Raw genomic sequence first — 16,013 nt, 5'->3', positions numbered from 1 at the left:
TTTTTGTCTATTCTCTTTCTAACAGCGGACGTGCCTGCCAAACAGCGCACGTGCCTGCCAAACTGAAAAGCATGATGGCGGCAGTGTTTGACAGGCACGTTCGACGATGCGAACGGCAATGGAAGGTAAGAAATGGAAGATGGATGACATGAGAATGAAAGAATTATGAAATAGCAGAATGTCGAACCAAAACGAATTTCAAAAATCTGACAATGCGAATGACGTCAAAATGAAAGAAATGCAAAATACCGAAATGTCGAAACAGAAGAAATAGATGACAGGCACGTGTTCAAGGGTTTCGTGCAACAAAAAGAGTAGTTGTGTTGCGCCATTCAATATTAAAAAAAAGTAATGTGGTTAAATACGCTTTTCTATTAAGTTGAAAAATTACATATTTCGCCAGCCAAAAAGTGTATAAATAAATATATAGCATATTGCTATAAGATTTATTTATAAAAACGGTACATGCTTATGACCTTATTCATAAAAAAGAAAATAGATGTAAAGTAACATTAAAAAAATCGATTTGCTTACTTTTTAAGAATTTGGGAAAAACATTTAACTAAAGTTTTTGTGCACCCATCTCTTTTTCTGTTTATTATTTTCAAATTGTTCTTTTCCTTAATACTCATTGAGTTTTCATTTACACCCAGCAAAAATCAAAATATTTTATAAGAAATTTGTTGACCGTTTCTCGCACACTTCTCTCATGCTTTTTTATCGTAGTTATTATTCTGTTGACATCTAAATTGCCATAAATTTTATGTTGTTGCCAATACATTGTTTTCCGGCGTTTCCTCTGTGAACTTTTATAACTACATTCATAAAAATATTACTAATTTTGGTTTATAATTTTTTTCCATCTTTTTATTGCTGAATGCGTGGTTTCTCACGTAAGCATATTTCTTACGCCTAAGTAATTTTGTGTTTTGTGTCTATATTTCTACATATTATATGCTACATCGCACCGCAATCTTCCAAAAATTTAATTAACAGTATTTTGCACATACGTATTTACATATAAATATTTACCTTCCTAACTATTCTTCTGCTTAATTTCCACACATTACAAAGTTTTCCGCGCATTAATTGTTTGCCTCAAGCACGTCTCCATGCTGTGCGAAAAGATGCAATTTCACGCCGGTTCTACTTTCAGTGATAATCTGTTTAGTGCAGGGACCAAACATAACAGTTATTGATGATAGCTGTCATTGAAAAATTCACTATGAAGGAAATGTTCTATAACTAAATGATACATACCAATCGACTTTTATAACTATTATTTAAGACATATTATTTTAAAATAAAAAATAACTGCAGATTTTTTAGATAGAAATCAAAAATAATTGTTATTTTGGATTTATAAAATAAAAATCAGAAAAAATGTTATTCAAGGAGTAATTAAATAACAGTCAAAAATTAATTGCTAAAGAATGATTTTTTTAATAAAAGTTGTAGCTGTTACGGTCGCTGGTTTAGTGTCTGCATTTTATCTCGATAAAAGCCTTTCAAATAACTGTTTATAGCTTTAAGCTTTTTCAGTTCGCTGTGGTTGTTGCATCAATTAATTTTTACTTTAGTTTAGAAAATAGGAGATGCTTAAAAATATTTTTAAACAAACAATCGATTCCTTGCTTAAAATTATGCTAGCGGAATAGCTTTAAGGTCCACATCTACGCAATAGTCACATCAAACGAAGATACTTTGAAGCAACTTTGTACAATGGCAAATTATACAGTGACGCATTTTTAGGATTTTTGATTAGTTGCGCTAAATTATTGGCAAACAGTGGTACAAATTAAATTATATTGCAATTAATTTTATGTGTTGGCTTCAAACTTCCTTGTCCTTGTTTTAAGAGACACCTAGTAAAATATTTATAAAGACTTATTTTTTCTTAGAACATTTTTACCTTTTAACTCCAACATAGTGGGTCTTTTTGAACCTGATACGGTGTTTACATGAGGCGATTTTACAGGTAACTTTTAGTTGAAAACAACAATCGCCCGGTGTGAATGGACTTTCAACTAAATAATCGCTTCCAATGAAATTGCCTCTAAAATATCTTGGTAAATCGCCTCATGTGAACACCGTAATACTTTGAAGCTGGATTATACAATTTCTTTGAAAAATCAGAAATTTTAAGCAGCGAAATTTACTATCGGTCACCAAAGATAAAAAATTCGCCGATTAGATGAAACTTTATCTATATTTTCACTAGGGTCAAGAGAACAAATATATGGGTACTCCGGGCTTCAGAGACTTACGGCAAAGTTTAGTGAGCAAATTTTTTGTAAAAAATTTACGACTTACACTCCGTTCATTTAAAATGTTTGGCCCTTATTCAAAAATTTAATTAGATATGGAAGTAAGAGCACTAAAAGGAAATTTGACCTCTGGTCTCCGAAGAAAAATAATTCGATGTTTAAAGATAAAAGCGTTATGCGACTTTATCGATGAAATTTTTTCATAGTTTCCTTAAAAAAATAAAGCTTATCATAACTATATGATGCCTACGTATTGACATATTCGACCGTTTATTTTTTTATTACTTTTTATAAAATCATAGGTCACTATATAACAAAATCACAGCATTTTACCAAATTTTTTACATATGACTTTCGTTTATTTTCCGCCTAATTCTGTGTTTTCTTGATAAATTATTTGTAAAGAAATGTTATCAGGATTTTTATCGAGTAAAAGCTCCTTTCGCATTCTGTGTCAATATTTATAAAATAAAAAAGTTTACTGCCGAGAATATTTGTGAGGAGGGTTGCCACCTCTTTGAAAAATGTTATTCAAATAAATTAATAAAATAAATTAAATATTGCAATACGGGTACCAAACCAAAGATAAAGATAAATAAATAATTGGCTATTATTATTGGGAATCTCCTAAAGAGAAACAAAGTTTTGCGATCGATTTATATTGCCATTTAAAATATATGGGGAACTTTGAGCACTCGAGCGACCTCAAAATTTTTTTGATTTAAAAAAAAAATAGAGGTATATTTTTTCGGTATAGAATATTCCTAGAGGGTGAGAGCAGAAAAACTCTAATATTACTTTTTCACATGCATTTTTGGACCACCCTAATATACATACATACATATGTATATGCAAACATACTGACCTCCCCTCTCACTAAGTTATTCAGGCAACGTTTTTAGTTTATTTCAGATGCGTATATAGTTCAAAATTCGTTCATTAACTTCACGTATTTTCACATGGATAATTTTACCAATTCAAAACCACTAATTTGCGATTTTCAATAACAGTACAAGATCTTGTCACTAACCTCAATGCTCAACAAAATACCTAGAATACAAAAAAAATCATTATAAATTAGAAACAGCTTTAAGTCAACGAGCATGGCGTAAAACTTTTCAAATTATCCCAGTCATAATCCTGTGTAATTCGTTTATTTGCTTTTAAACACTTTCATTGTTTAACAAAATCTTAAACGGATTTCAACTAAGCACCAACAGTTCAATATGTAGTTAGTTATATCTTAAATTTCCGGCAACAAAGCAGGCATTGCAGTGCTTGCTTGTATGTATGTATGCCCACACATACATGCATATCAATGTAAAGTTCAAGAAAACTTTGCTGCCACAGCCACCAAGACACTTCTATTAACTATAAACTAAATATTTACTTTTTCAGAGATTCACACAGCTCCATCTATGATGCACAAAGGCGCCAAAAGCCGCAAGAACTTTTTACGGAAATTTATGTTGCGTATTTCAAAAGCAGCTGGCATGCCGACTGGCTGGCTGTCTTGCTGTCTGGTCACTTTTTTTATTAAATAAATATGTATATACACTTAGCTGGAATTGATTTGACGCCCTTGGCATTTGAGTGAAAATTCAATGTTTTCATTTGGTTGGAAAGGAAAGCAGGAAATATGTACATAGATACATATTTACTTAGTTACATACAAGTATTTTCTTATATTGCTTTGTGTTTATTGTTGATTTTCACTTTTTTGCAATAATAAGCTATGCTGTCTTCGTTCCTTGCATTGAATGCTGCCAAAGGAAAACAAAAGTCAATTTGAAGGATCTGGGCAACTGGTTTAATTCGAATCTGTTTGGGCATGTAGATAAACTCTAGTATTTGCATACTTTGCTTGTTTTGATTTTAGAATACAAAACTCTCTCAAAGAAACAGGATTACAATAGCAACAATTGTATATATTAAGAAAAGAACTAACACCCAAAGCCACTGCAAATGCCAGGGGCAACTGTCCTAAAGTAATGTTTTGCCAATCATTCTAACTGTAACAGAGACTTTGTGTGTTCGGCATAATAAATGGTCAACATGCTCTTCGCATCACTTTCATTTCAATCAAAAGTGACTTGACACGTACATAGATGGAACTGGTACTGTTATTCTGCCATTTAGATACGTATATACGCACATAAACACACTGGTTGACGATGTGGCATCAGCTGTAGACTTACAACAATCGTAGCGTGTATTTCACTCTGAAGAAAGCAAGGTCAGGAAAATGAAGATATATTGCTTTAACAATACGTACATATGTATGTATATTGTTGTGAAATAAATTTTAAAAAATTTAAAAAATAAGGAAACGCACATCTATTCAATTGTTATCTGATTATTAAAATGTCGTCTTTCTAGTTTAAATAAGAGCTATTTTTTATACCTATTGTTGTAATTACAAAAGCAAATAAGAATATAAAAACGAAAACGAAAACGAATCGATGTCGTTTAGAGACTTGGAAGTATAAGATATTAAATTGAGTATTATGTAGATATGTATTAGGGCGGATCGATTTGTAGGGGCCCAAAAAGATTAACTGAGGCACATCGCTGTTATGATTATTTGGGTAATTTCAAGCATTTTTTCCCAAGAAACCATAGGTCTAAAATTAATTTCGAGCCAGCGATTTTTTCTATCTAGTTTTTTTCAAAAAGTGGCTCACCTGTTGAAATAGCTGTATTGGAAACTAGCCAAAATGTGTATCTGGCGGAAAAAGGCGTTAAAATCAAAAAAAACAACGCCTACCGCTTTATTTTATTTAGTATAAATAAAGCCCAATTTTACAATTTTACATATACAAAATGTTGCTCATACGCTAGGGCGACAGTCAGTTTTACACCCACAAAAAATCAATATATTCGCCAAAGATAGTAAAACAACGTTTTTGTTCTTCTATCTGACGGCAGGATTTTTCTTAAAAGGACTTTTTTAAAGATATGACTAGTTCAAAAAAGTATCTAGAAACTTAGTGCAATGTACAATAAGAATATAAAAGAGAAAGTTCTGTAGAATTTATAAAAGTTTAAATTGGAACATAAGGACGAATAGGTAGTTGAGAAGTCATTTTAAGATATTTTATGCTTGAACATCTTTGAAAATTTGTACTATGTATTTTTGAAAAAAAAAATAATAATATACACACGACTACATACTCTAATTTTGCCCTTCTAACTTTATTAGCTTAAAGAATAAAATTAGTTGAAGGGGCATTTTCAATACCTACTTATTCCAGTGAACCTTATTCCCTGTGAACCAAGAAACTTATTTTTTTTTAACTGTACAGAATTTTCTTTTTTATTTCAAATTATTTTCATTTTCTCGATATAGAGCAATCTTAGTGGGTAAGAGCATTAAAATTCGGAATTTCACAATATTGCATTTGTTGGTTCCACCCACTATATTGGTAAACATTCAGGCAGTAATGGAACTTTAAAAATTTAGACTCAATAGCTGACTATCACCCGATAGGACGCATTTAGGACTCCTGATCCATCAACATTCAAAAAAAAGACAGTCAAGGGCCTGCGAACCCTGCGAGCAGAAAGAAAGCTCATTAAGTAGCACTTTTTAAAACCAATTTACATGCTGGTGATGACTTCAAAGCGTTTGTGATTATATTGTAGATGTTAGTAAGTAATATCATTGGGCAATAAATTCAATTAGCTAGTTTCAATATAATTTAATTTACCTATGCACATATGTACATATGTAAGTACATTGGATGATGGATGAGAGAAAATTGCGCGCAATAACCGCAACCTCTTTGAAGTAGGTCATTAAAGCAGATAACTTAGTTTCAACAATTTGCGCGTAGTGTTTAATTAAAAATATTTTAGAAATTCATCATCGAATTAGAGTCTACGTTTATAATCTTAGTTAAGTTATTAGCTAACCTATAAAGTCCTTGGTGAATAATTTTTGAATAGAAATATTGTACCCTACACGCTGCGTCAGTGCTTTTTATAAGGCTCCGAGTAGAGAATTTACGAAACTTATTTAGTTTGGAATGACGGCAAAAATCTTTACGACCAAGTAGTACCAAAGTGACATTTTGATACCATATACAAACCTCGTAGGCGTAGATAAAATTAAGTATGCTGAGGAGGCTAGGGTTGTGCAAATAAGGTGCTCTATTGTCCATTTTCTTTCCTGCAGCTTCTATAGAAGTTTTTGTAGTAGGCCGCTACTGCAACGTCAGATCTGAATTTTTCTAACGAATCATGTCTCATGTCTTAATGGCTGTTAACTATTTCTAAGGATTGTTAAGGATGATTTCCTTGTATGTGGTTTCGATTGGAGGTCAGATTCGGTCCTCGTTTGATGCCAATGTGGAATCCTCACTGACTGAGTTAGTCTGGCCGCCTCATTTCCAGGGTGTAATTCGAACTGACTACCAAGCGGGTTTAAAAGAGTGCTATATTGCTTGATCAGCCGGGAGGGAGATACTGGCTGCCTGACTGTTCGAAAAAATGTACGTAGCGAATACTTCTGTCTGAAAAGAAAAGAAAGAAAAAGAACTTCGCGTCTCGTTTTAGGAGCCATCGGTTAACAGATGATGTATCCACGCGGAGGTATCAAATTTCCCATACCAGTTGGCTTGCGACAGGGAAAAAAAACCCGAAAGCATAGTAGAGCTTCATTTGAGCTCGTTTGTAAGCGGTATCTTCGGCGGAAATCGACTCAACTCAACTTGTAAATCCGAGCAGACCAATAATTCGAATCTTTGTTTTAAAAACTTTGATTGGATTTGATTGGAATTTCATATTTTCTTAAAGTCATTGGCTATTATTATGGCGTAATGGCGTTCTTTTCTTTTTAACGAGCTTTTAGTGCCAAGCGATTAAAACTTCCTAAACCTATACTAATTTTATGACCCCTTGATTAAAATCTTCTTAATTATCTTAGTAATCCAAAAAGCACTTATACAGGAAAAATCTCAAGAATAGAGGTTATTAATTTAGGATGTTTTATTTGGTCTTCTGATTCTTAATATATACGTGAAATTCGTTATCCCCTTTGGCCTTATTTGCCAACAAATAATTTGGAAGTTTTGGGAAAATTTTTTAATTGGTTCGACAAAGTTCGCTAATACTATTCCAAATATTATCTTATTTTTCTAAAAGACCCGCTACATAAACATTGAGACCTACATTGCTGGGTAAAAATTATATTCTAATTTTCGTTTTTGGTGTTTCCAATAAATTAGCAGCATTATGTATTGTGGGACGATTCTCCATCATCCCTTGTCCCGGATGACGAAATTTCATTCTACAATACATCATTCAAAATTGTGTACATATACATATATTCATGATACAAAGAAGAAGGTAGGTTTATTACTACTATTTTTTGATTATAAAGCAGATTTTTGACATTTCTTCAGATGTAAACATTAAGCATAGCTTTGCCACATTGAAGTTTTTTGTGAAGGGAGATTTTTTATGAAATATTTGGAATTTAATAGAAGAGTAAAATGCACATATAAAAAATGCCAAGTTGATGTGATCGATCTGAAAGTTTTTATTAAGCATTTAAGGTCCTTTTAGAATATCAATCAATCAGAGATGAGGAAATAAAATAAACTCCAGTTTTGACACCTTTATTTATTAAAAACCCAGTAGATAATTTCAAGAGTTAAAAGCCCTTCCGAAAGGCCTTCCTGAAAGTCAAGAGGCCTTCCACTCTACATTCCCCTCTCCTTTCTTTTTTGTATGGAGTGGCACAAATTGAAAGGCCTTCCAAAAGAGCTTTTATAGGACATTGTTCAGAAGGCCTTTTGGAGGAGTTCTTTTAAAGCTGCTTCTTTAATTTATAAAAATCATACATCTTTGAAGTATTTTTTTATTGAAGCTCATTTGTAATGCATTCGCGTAAATTGTAAATGGGTAAGTCCTTCTAGAAGGCATGCAAGGAAGCACTTTTTTCAGCCCTTCTTGAGAAGGCCTCTTAGAATGGCTTTACTTAAGAAGGTCTACCCAAATTCCCTTCTGGGAAGCTTTAGATGGTAATAGATAATGAATTTTTTTCTTAAGTCATTTTATTTTAAGCGAAATAAAGAGATTTAAATGACATGAAACAAAACCTTAATCGAGGTTGTAATTTTCTTGACATATTTGCAGACATTTAAATTTTTGCACTCTTTTTTTATGTTCAAGGATCTTGTTCTAAAAAAAGGTTCTCCCAAAAAAAGAACATCTTAGAAGTTTCTCATCTAATATTACTTTGGTATTGATTAGAAAGTTGTAAATATATGATTTGGATCAATACTAAGAAGAAAGAAAGGAGAACAAAAAATTACACTGAAGATGGCACAACGCCGAAACCGGTTTGTCTCCAAACCAAATTTGACAAGGGATGACGGAAATTCGTTCCAAAATACATCGTACACCCACCCTATCGGAAACAACAGCAACCAAAAAAGAAGTAAATGCCCATTAATTTTGATCAAAATCGAGTTCCAAAAATTTCAAAAACAGTATACATCAGAAAGTAGATTTATATATGTACGTAAAATAGGAACCATCAATGACAATGAATACCTAAACTCCAAAAAGCTAGCCACATCTGGTATACTGGCGGTTCTAAGATCGGCCATGATGTCAGAATAGGAATATATTTTTAATTTCACGGAAGTCGTTGGTTGCTTTTGCTGCAAATATGAAAATGTACACACATATGTAATTTAAATTTTCCTGACTGCTCGCAACAAAGACTAATTTTGTGTTTATTTTGTAACTCTTTTTTTTTGACAAAAAAAAAAAAATTGAGTATTAGGTACGGTAGCATACATGTCACAATCTGCTTAATTGCGAGGTAGTGAATATGGCACCCGAAATGTCACTATGAAACTACCTTCTTTTTTGTATCATGCTTATATTTTACAAAAAAACAGAAAGGGATTTTCAGAGATTAACCGCTGAATTACAAAATTAATTATTTTAACAAAAAAAGAAAGTTAATGGAACAGCTTTCTGATTTTTTTAAATGTTTTTTTTTATTTGTAAAATACATAATTTTTACTAAAGCCGTGTGTCCAAAAAAAGCGACCGATATCTTCTTGATAAACCTATTTTTAAAAGTAGAGTTTTCCAAAAGTTTGCGTCCTAAAAATAAGCAACTTTTGAAATATCTAAAGGATCCAAATAAGAACCATGTAAAATATACAATTTATGTACATACTTATATTCAGAATCAGTGACCGAAAAATGCATGATAGAATAAACTATTGGCTTTATATTCTTTGATACGCATTTATTTACGAGTGATTGCTCTTAAATTTGCCTTTTACCATCCATATCTTTACAAAATTTGTTCTATGAAATATAAAAACTTGCACAGTTTTATCCAATGAAAATGCAATTATGTTTACACGCCACATTTAACAGCTAACAGTGCCATTTGGAATTGTCTCTTAATTTACTGATTTATACCGAACAATATTATTATCTTCCTACTAAATGTCTGTACAGACAATTGTCTGCCGTAGAGATTTAATGCCGCAATTTAGACTCAGATTTAGTAGGACCATGGCAGTTAAATTATTTATCCATATGTACAGCTTTACTTGCATATGGACGTGCATATACATATATTTATGTACACACACTTGTGTGACTGCAATTGTAGGATTGCAAATAGAATTTAGTGCGTTATATTAAAATAAAGGGAATTAAACAGTTTATCATCAACACGTCAGCCAACATTGGTAAGCATACTTGGAGGGACTTTGGTTTATGTTAACAATTATGTATTATTAATTTGTCTAGTCGCATTGTGTTTGTGGACTTTTTTCGTATGCAATCAAAAGAGGCGTCCTGGGCGTATGAGTAACAAATGAATGTAGGCCCAGTGGGAATTAGGAGCACGTAATAATACCTTATTAGCAACTTACTCTTCACCTGGCAGTCACTACCATTTCCCTGCCGAACGTCCCTTACTTTTACAAAGGCATGGCCGCCTTATGTAAGTAGGAATTTAGAATGTACATTTGGTATCAGACATACTTCTGAGCCGCTTTACAAAGTAAGTTACGTGTAATGCAGAGAAGTCGCTCGGAGTAGTTCGGCGCTTGGAGATAACTTCGGATGCACGTTACTTTGCAACTGACAAGGTAATGTGTCGATGGAGGTGTTCATTTTGTGCTTTACTAGTAGATGACATTGGCCATGATGACAATTTTGGTACTAAAATCTGAAAGAAAACATGGCTTACCTCGTAAGGTGCTTACCTATTTTCCCAGTGGGAGGGCTTAGTACACGCATACGTACATATGTATGTATGTGCATTACACCTATTTTAGTTAACTAAACTTTACTTTAGGTAAATTTAAAGCTCTTCTAAATATTTAAAGACACTTGAATTTTCTTCTATGGCTTTTAACGCATGCGATATTGAGAAAGCATTCATTACCCACTGGGAAAATAGGTAAGCACCTTGCGAGGTAAGCCATGTTTTCTTTCAGTTTTTAGTACCAAAATTGTAATCATGGCCAATGTCATCTACTAGTAAAGGGCAAAATGAACACCTCCGAAGACACATTACGTTGTCAGTTGCAAAATAACGTGCACCCGAAGTTATTTCCAAGCACCGAACTACTCCGAGCGACTGCTCTGCATTACTAGTAACTTACTTTGTAAAGCGGCTCAGAAGTATGTCTGATACCAAATGTACATTCTAAATTCCTACTTACATAAGGCGGCCATGCCTTTGTAAAAGTAAGGGACGTTCGGCAGGGAAATGGTAATGACTGCCAGGTGAAGAGTAAGTTGCTAATAAGGTATTATTACGTGCTCCTAATTCCCACTGGGTAGTTACTTCACACCTCCACGCCGCGTATATGTATGCATGTCACGTAGAAATGCAAATAATCTTCTATTGACATAACGAATCATTTGTGTTGAAATATTAATTGGCTCATCTGTTGCAAGTTGCCAAGATGCATATTCACTAACGGCTAAGGCGAATTGCGAGTGCAACTGTTGCTAGTTTGCCTTAAATTTCTTCGCAAGATTGAGTAAAAGTGTTTTGGTCTTTCACAGAATATTAACAATATATATGTATGCATATGTGTATATTCAATAGACTAAGGTTACCATATGATAAATAATATATTGTGGCTGGTGTTTTGAGGTTTATAATTTCCTTGTAAGAAATACAAAACGAATTGGAACGAATTTTCGTCATTTCTTGTCAAGTTTAGAGACAAACCGGTTTTGGACTACCTAGTTATGTACTCAAACTAGGCAGAATAAAAATTACACTTAATAAATTAATAGTAAAAAAAAACTTAAACAAGCTTTCTAAATACGGGTTTTTCAAATGTCTCGACTCCTGCGCCACTTAGCGAATCAATTTATATTGCGTTGTCATCGGATTGTGAGCTTAATCTGAAGTTTCAAGTCTCTAGCTCATCGGGAAGTTGTTGAAATATAGAAAGCAAAGTTCCAGGTCATACATACATACAAGGGAAGTATATGAAAAGCTTATAAAAGGACACAACGCTGAAATCGATTTATTTCGAAATCAAAGCTGACAAGGGATGACGAAAACTCGTTCTAAAATAAATACAAAATTAAGCAAATATCTGGCGCTTTTTTTGCTTTGGAGAGTGACACATTTGATTCGCTCCAAAGTAATAGGCGATATAATTAAATGTGGAGTCCCCTAAACACTTTAAATCAGAGATAACAACTAAAACTTCTTTAAAGCATGTTCAGACAGGCCACCAAACGAGCAATTAGCCAAGCTTTCTCGATTTAGGCGCTAATTGAGCTCGATTTACCATACAAATTTAAATTCTTAATTTCTACCGTACTTTACGGTTTTCCGTTTTAAATCTGACATCTCACTTAATTGGGCGGCCGCTGTGGTATGGTGATTAGCAGTACGCGCAACCATTCCGCAGCGCCTGGGTTCAAGCCCGGTTTAACCCAAGATCAAGAAATAAAAAAATGGCAAACTTCGGAGTTTATTTCTGGCATTTGGAGTCGGCGTAAAACTGCGGTCCTTCCCATTTCTGTGACAACATCAAGGCGCAAGCCGCAAATCGGAGAAGAAGCTCGGCCAAACACTAACATACTACATGTGTGTAAGCGCCAATCTCTATGTATTTATATATCTCTCTGTAGAAAAACCGAAATAAAACTAAAAAGAAAATCACTCATACCGTTATTGTAACCTAAATGGAACTGCACGTTCTGAAATTGATTTCACTGATCAAACGTACTCGCATTTTATTATTGTTATTTCTTTACTTATAGCTGCCACTTTTAATGCAAAAATAGTCTATTGAATATCAACACAACCAAAAGCAAATATCGACGGTAAATTTTTTCCACTTCTATTATATTTTTTGGGTTACAGTAAGTTTTAGAAAAATATAATGATTTAGTTGAAGGTGACACTCACATATAAACGGTTAAAAAGAACTTATTTTACATAACGAGAATACTTGCATAGCTGCGTAGTAAAAGATACGTTAAAAAAGCCGAAAAACTAATAAATATAGGTGAAACAAATAATATTTTCCTACATATTTATATGTATATATGTACATACGTATTACAATTAATAGGTAAATATTTATCTAGTGAATTATTTTTCTTTATTTTTAATCTACAAAAGTTAAAAAAAAACAAACCCGTGTGCTAACTTTTTCGTAAACTTTATGGGCGCGTATTGATTTGTGAAGTTTTGACCATTAATTTTTTATTATTAAATTTACATTATTTTTATAAAATTTCTCTAACAAAAACCGTATAAATCCGAATGGCAAACTTGTGTCAAAATCTTTTTAAGAAATTTAATTAAAAAACTGGAATATTTTTCGAAAATTTTTTAAGTTTTTTTAATAATGCACAAAGTTTGAAATTCTTATTCACATATATATATAGTTTTTGTTAGAGCAGAAACTATATTTTTATAAAAAAAAACATATTTAAAATTAAATAATGAAAAAGTAAAGTGAAAACTTGTCTCAATAGGTGGGTGGCGTATAATTGTGATAAGCACTATACAATCAAACAATTTTTTAAACAAAAAAAATCATAAACTTAATACCAATTTCTAATATTTAACTGACAAATTTTGTTCAGTAATCCTTAATTCTATGTATAAGCAAAGCAAAATCACAACTCAATGCCTTATCTTTGAAATCACTTAATAAATACTAAGAAAACTGCCATCACTTATCAATTACGCCTACCCAATGCAACAGCAATAATTAATCATAACCTCAAATTCTCAACCTAAACAACGCTTCCTTACGTAATAAGATCAATTATTTAAAAGCAAAAGCCAGTTTACTTACAAACATATAAATAAATACATTTACGAAGGCAGCCCATTTGCAATCATTCACTTCTCTTCTTTTTTTCTTTCCTCTTACAGCGCGCAACGAAAATGGCTTTCAGCTATTCAAAATGGAAGCTGGTAAATTAATTAATGGCTGTAGTCATTATTAACTTAACAGATTTACACAAACAAATAACTCCTAAAGCAATATAAAGGAAAGCGCGCACACACAAGTAAACTACCCAGCAGCAACTCAAACATTTCCCCAACTCCCGCACCTCACCTCCCTATTTTGAGCGCTCGACTGCGAGCATCTTAGGCCGAAAATGTATGGTTTATTATTGGAGAATCTCTCCGAGTATATCAAATCCGTTTACGGTGAAGACAAATGGGAGGATATACGACGTCAATCTGGCATCGATTCGCCGTCGTTCAGTGTGCATCAAGTTTATCCAGAGAATATGCTAAACAAGTTGGCGAAAAAGGCGCAACAGGTAAGTCGAATGAAATGGATGTTCGTAGATGAATGCATCAATGATATGCATGCGTACATATGTAGATATGTAAATATTTTAAAGCGAAATGCATTTAGTATGTATGCCTGTAAGTACCTCTAAAATACGCTGAAAAACATGTCAAAAGGATAACAAAACGAAGTGCAAATTAACTGGATTACCTGCTTATGAATATGTATAATAAATTGAGCTGCTAATTGGTCGTCTTTGAGTTGAAAGCTTACACCAGCGCTTCCTAAAGTGGGTTCCGTGAAATGAATTTTGGTATGAATAAGCACCGCGGTCAGTTTGAGTTGCACACAGAAAGCAATGTTCTATGAACATTTACCAGATATGGTAAATGTCATCCGATTTTAATGAAATTTTGTATGTAGCTTAGTTTTAGCTAGAACGATTTAAATCTGAGAGATGGTACAAATTTACACTTTAAATATAAAAAAATCTATCGCCCTCCCGTATGCCATATAAACACAATTCACATGAAAGTGCTTGAGTTTCAAATGGAAGAGCAAAGCAAAAGCATTCTTCCAACGTTGGATAGCAGAAAAAAGACTTCCAAAAAAAAATTTTAACTATAAATTAAGGATGGAGAAACTCCCATCTCCTGTCCACACTAAATTTAAGGTGTCCCCCTCAAATTTTATTGCATATTGCTTTAATGGTGCTATCATTTATTAACGCTTCAAAGTGGGACTTTTATAAGCGAGGAGGATACGAATGAAAATGTAACGTTTTAACTTGCAATACAATGTAAATATGTCCAAAGATTCCACCCACCGAATTTTGGATCTTTTCAGCCGCCAGTTCGCTATCATTTCTTAATGCACTCTATTAATCTCCATATATATAAATACTCCCAAATTTCATTAACTAATCATACAATAAAAATTAAGTTATATTCAATTTCAATTTCATTTTCCTTACAAAAAAAACTTCAATGTACACTCCAATTCACTTTAATATACAAATTTTTAGCGGCCTTGTTTCAAATCTTTCGAGATGGAAGATAGACGTTTTTCTATTGTCAAGGAATCAATTTCCATGGTCGCAAGACACATTCATTAAAGTATAAACAGAACCAAATCTCTGAGCAAATTTGGTCGGACGGAGCGATTCCGTCTGATGGTATACGGCGCAACATGTCGCCTAGTAAAACATAACCGAAACGGCATTCGCATCAGCTGATTGACAAATAAAAATATATAAAAGTACAAAAGTGAACATATAAATCCCCAAATTTACCCATTCTGCTTCTTCCGCTAATTACTGCTAGGCAAAAGAAGAAACAAAGCTATTTGCTTGACTTTTTGAGGATGTAACGGCATCTCAATAATGACTTGTGGATTATCATTACTCCAAATGCGACTATTTTGTTTATTAACGTACCCATTCAACCAAAAGTGAGCTTCATCGCTGAACTAAATTTTCTTTTGAAAATTGAGATCGGTGGCCATCTCGTTTTGGGCCCCCATTCAGCGAATGTGCGACGCGCTTGATGGTCGTTCGGTTTCAATTCTTGCACGAGTTGAATTTTGTAAGCCCGCAAACAAAGATCCTTCCGCAAAATCTTCCATAAAGTGGATGGGCACAGCTCCAATTGTTGCGCGCGATGGCGGATGGACTAATTCGGGTCTTCTTCAATACTCTGCTCCACAGTAGCAATAGCGTCTTCGGTCGGCACTGTACGGCATCTCTGTGGATGCGCATTATCCACTAGAGCAAACGTGGTGCGAAACCGATCCATGGTTGTTTGAATTACCGACTTTGCTGGCTAGAAATAACTTGCAGCAGCACATACCTGATACGAGACCTATCTATTCAAAATTAGTGCATATTTATTCAAATGTACTCCCACTCCCTCTTTCCCCGCTGAAACTGTCTTGAGGGTGTCACCTAACTTTCTGGTGGGACCCCGAA

The 16,013-nt window shown here is 33.4% G+C and overlaps 1 protein-coding gene across 1 annotated transcript in view; it reads left to right on the top strand.

The window, feature by feature from the left end:
- The window catches only part of LOC118740873 (soluble guanylate cyclase 88E-like), a 50,278-nt gene that overhangs the window by 22,020 nt on the left and 12,245 nt on the right, over positions 1 to 16,013 (top strand). The window lies entirely within an intron of this gene.

This window comes from Rhagoletis pomonella, unplaced genomic scaffold (genome assembly GCF_013731165.1).
Source record: "Rhagoletis pomonella isolate Grant_MI unplaced genomic scaffold, Rhpom_1.0 Rhpom_scaffold_00001, whole genome shotgun sequence".
Taxonomy (NCBI): Eukaryota; Metazoa; Arthropoda; class Insecta; order Diptera; family Tephritidae; genus Rhagoletis; species Rhagoletis pomonella.
Note: the sequence above shows the minus strand (reverse complement) of the source record. Positions and strands in the feature narration are given on the sequence as shown.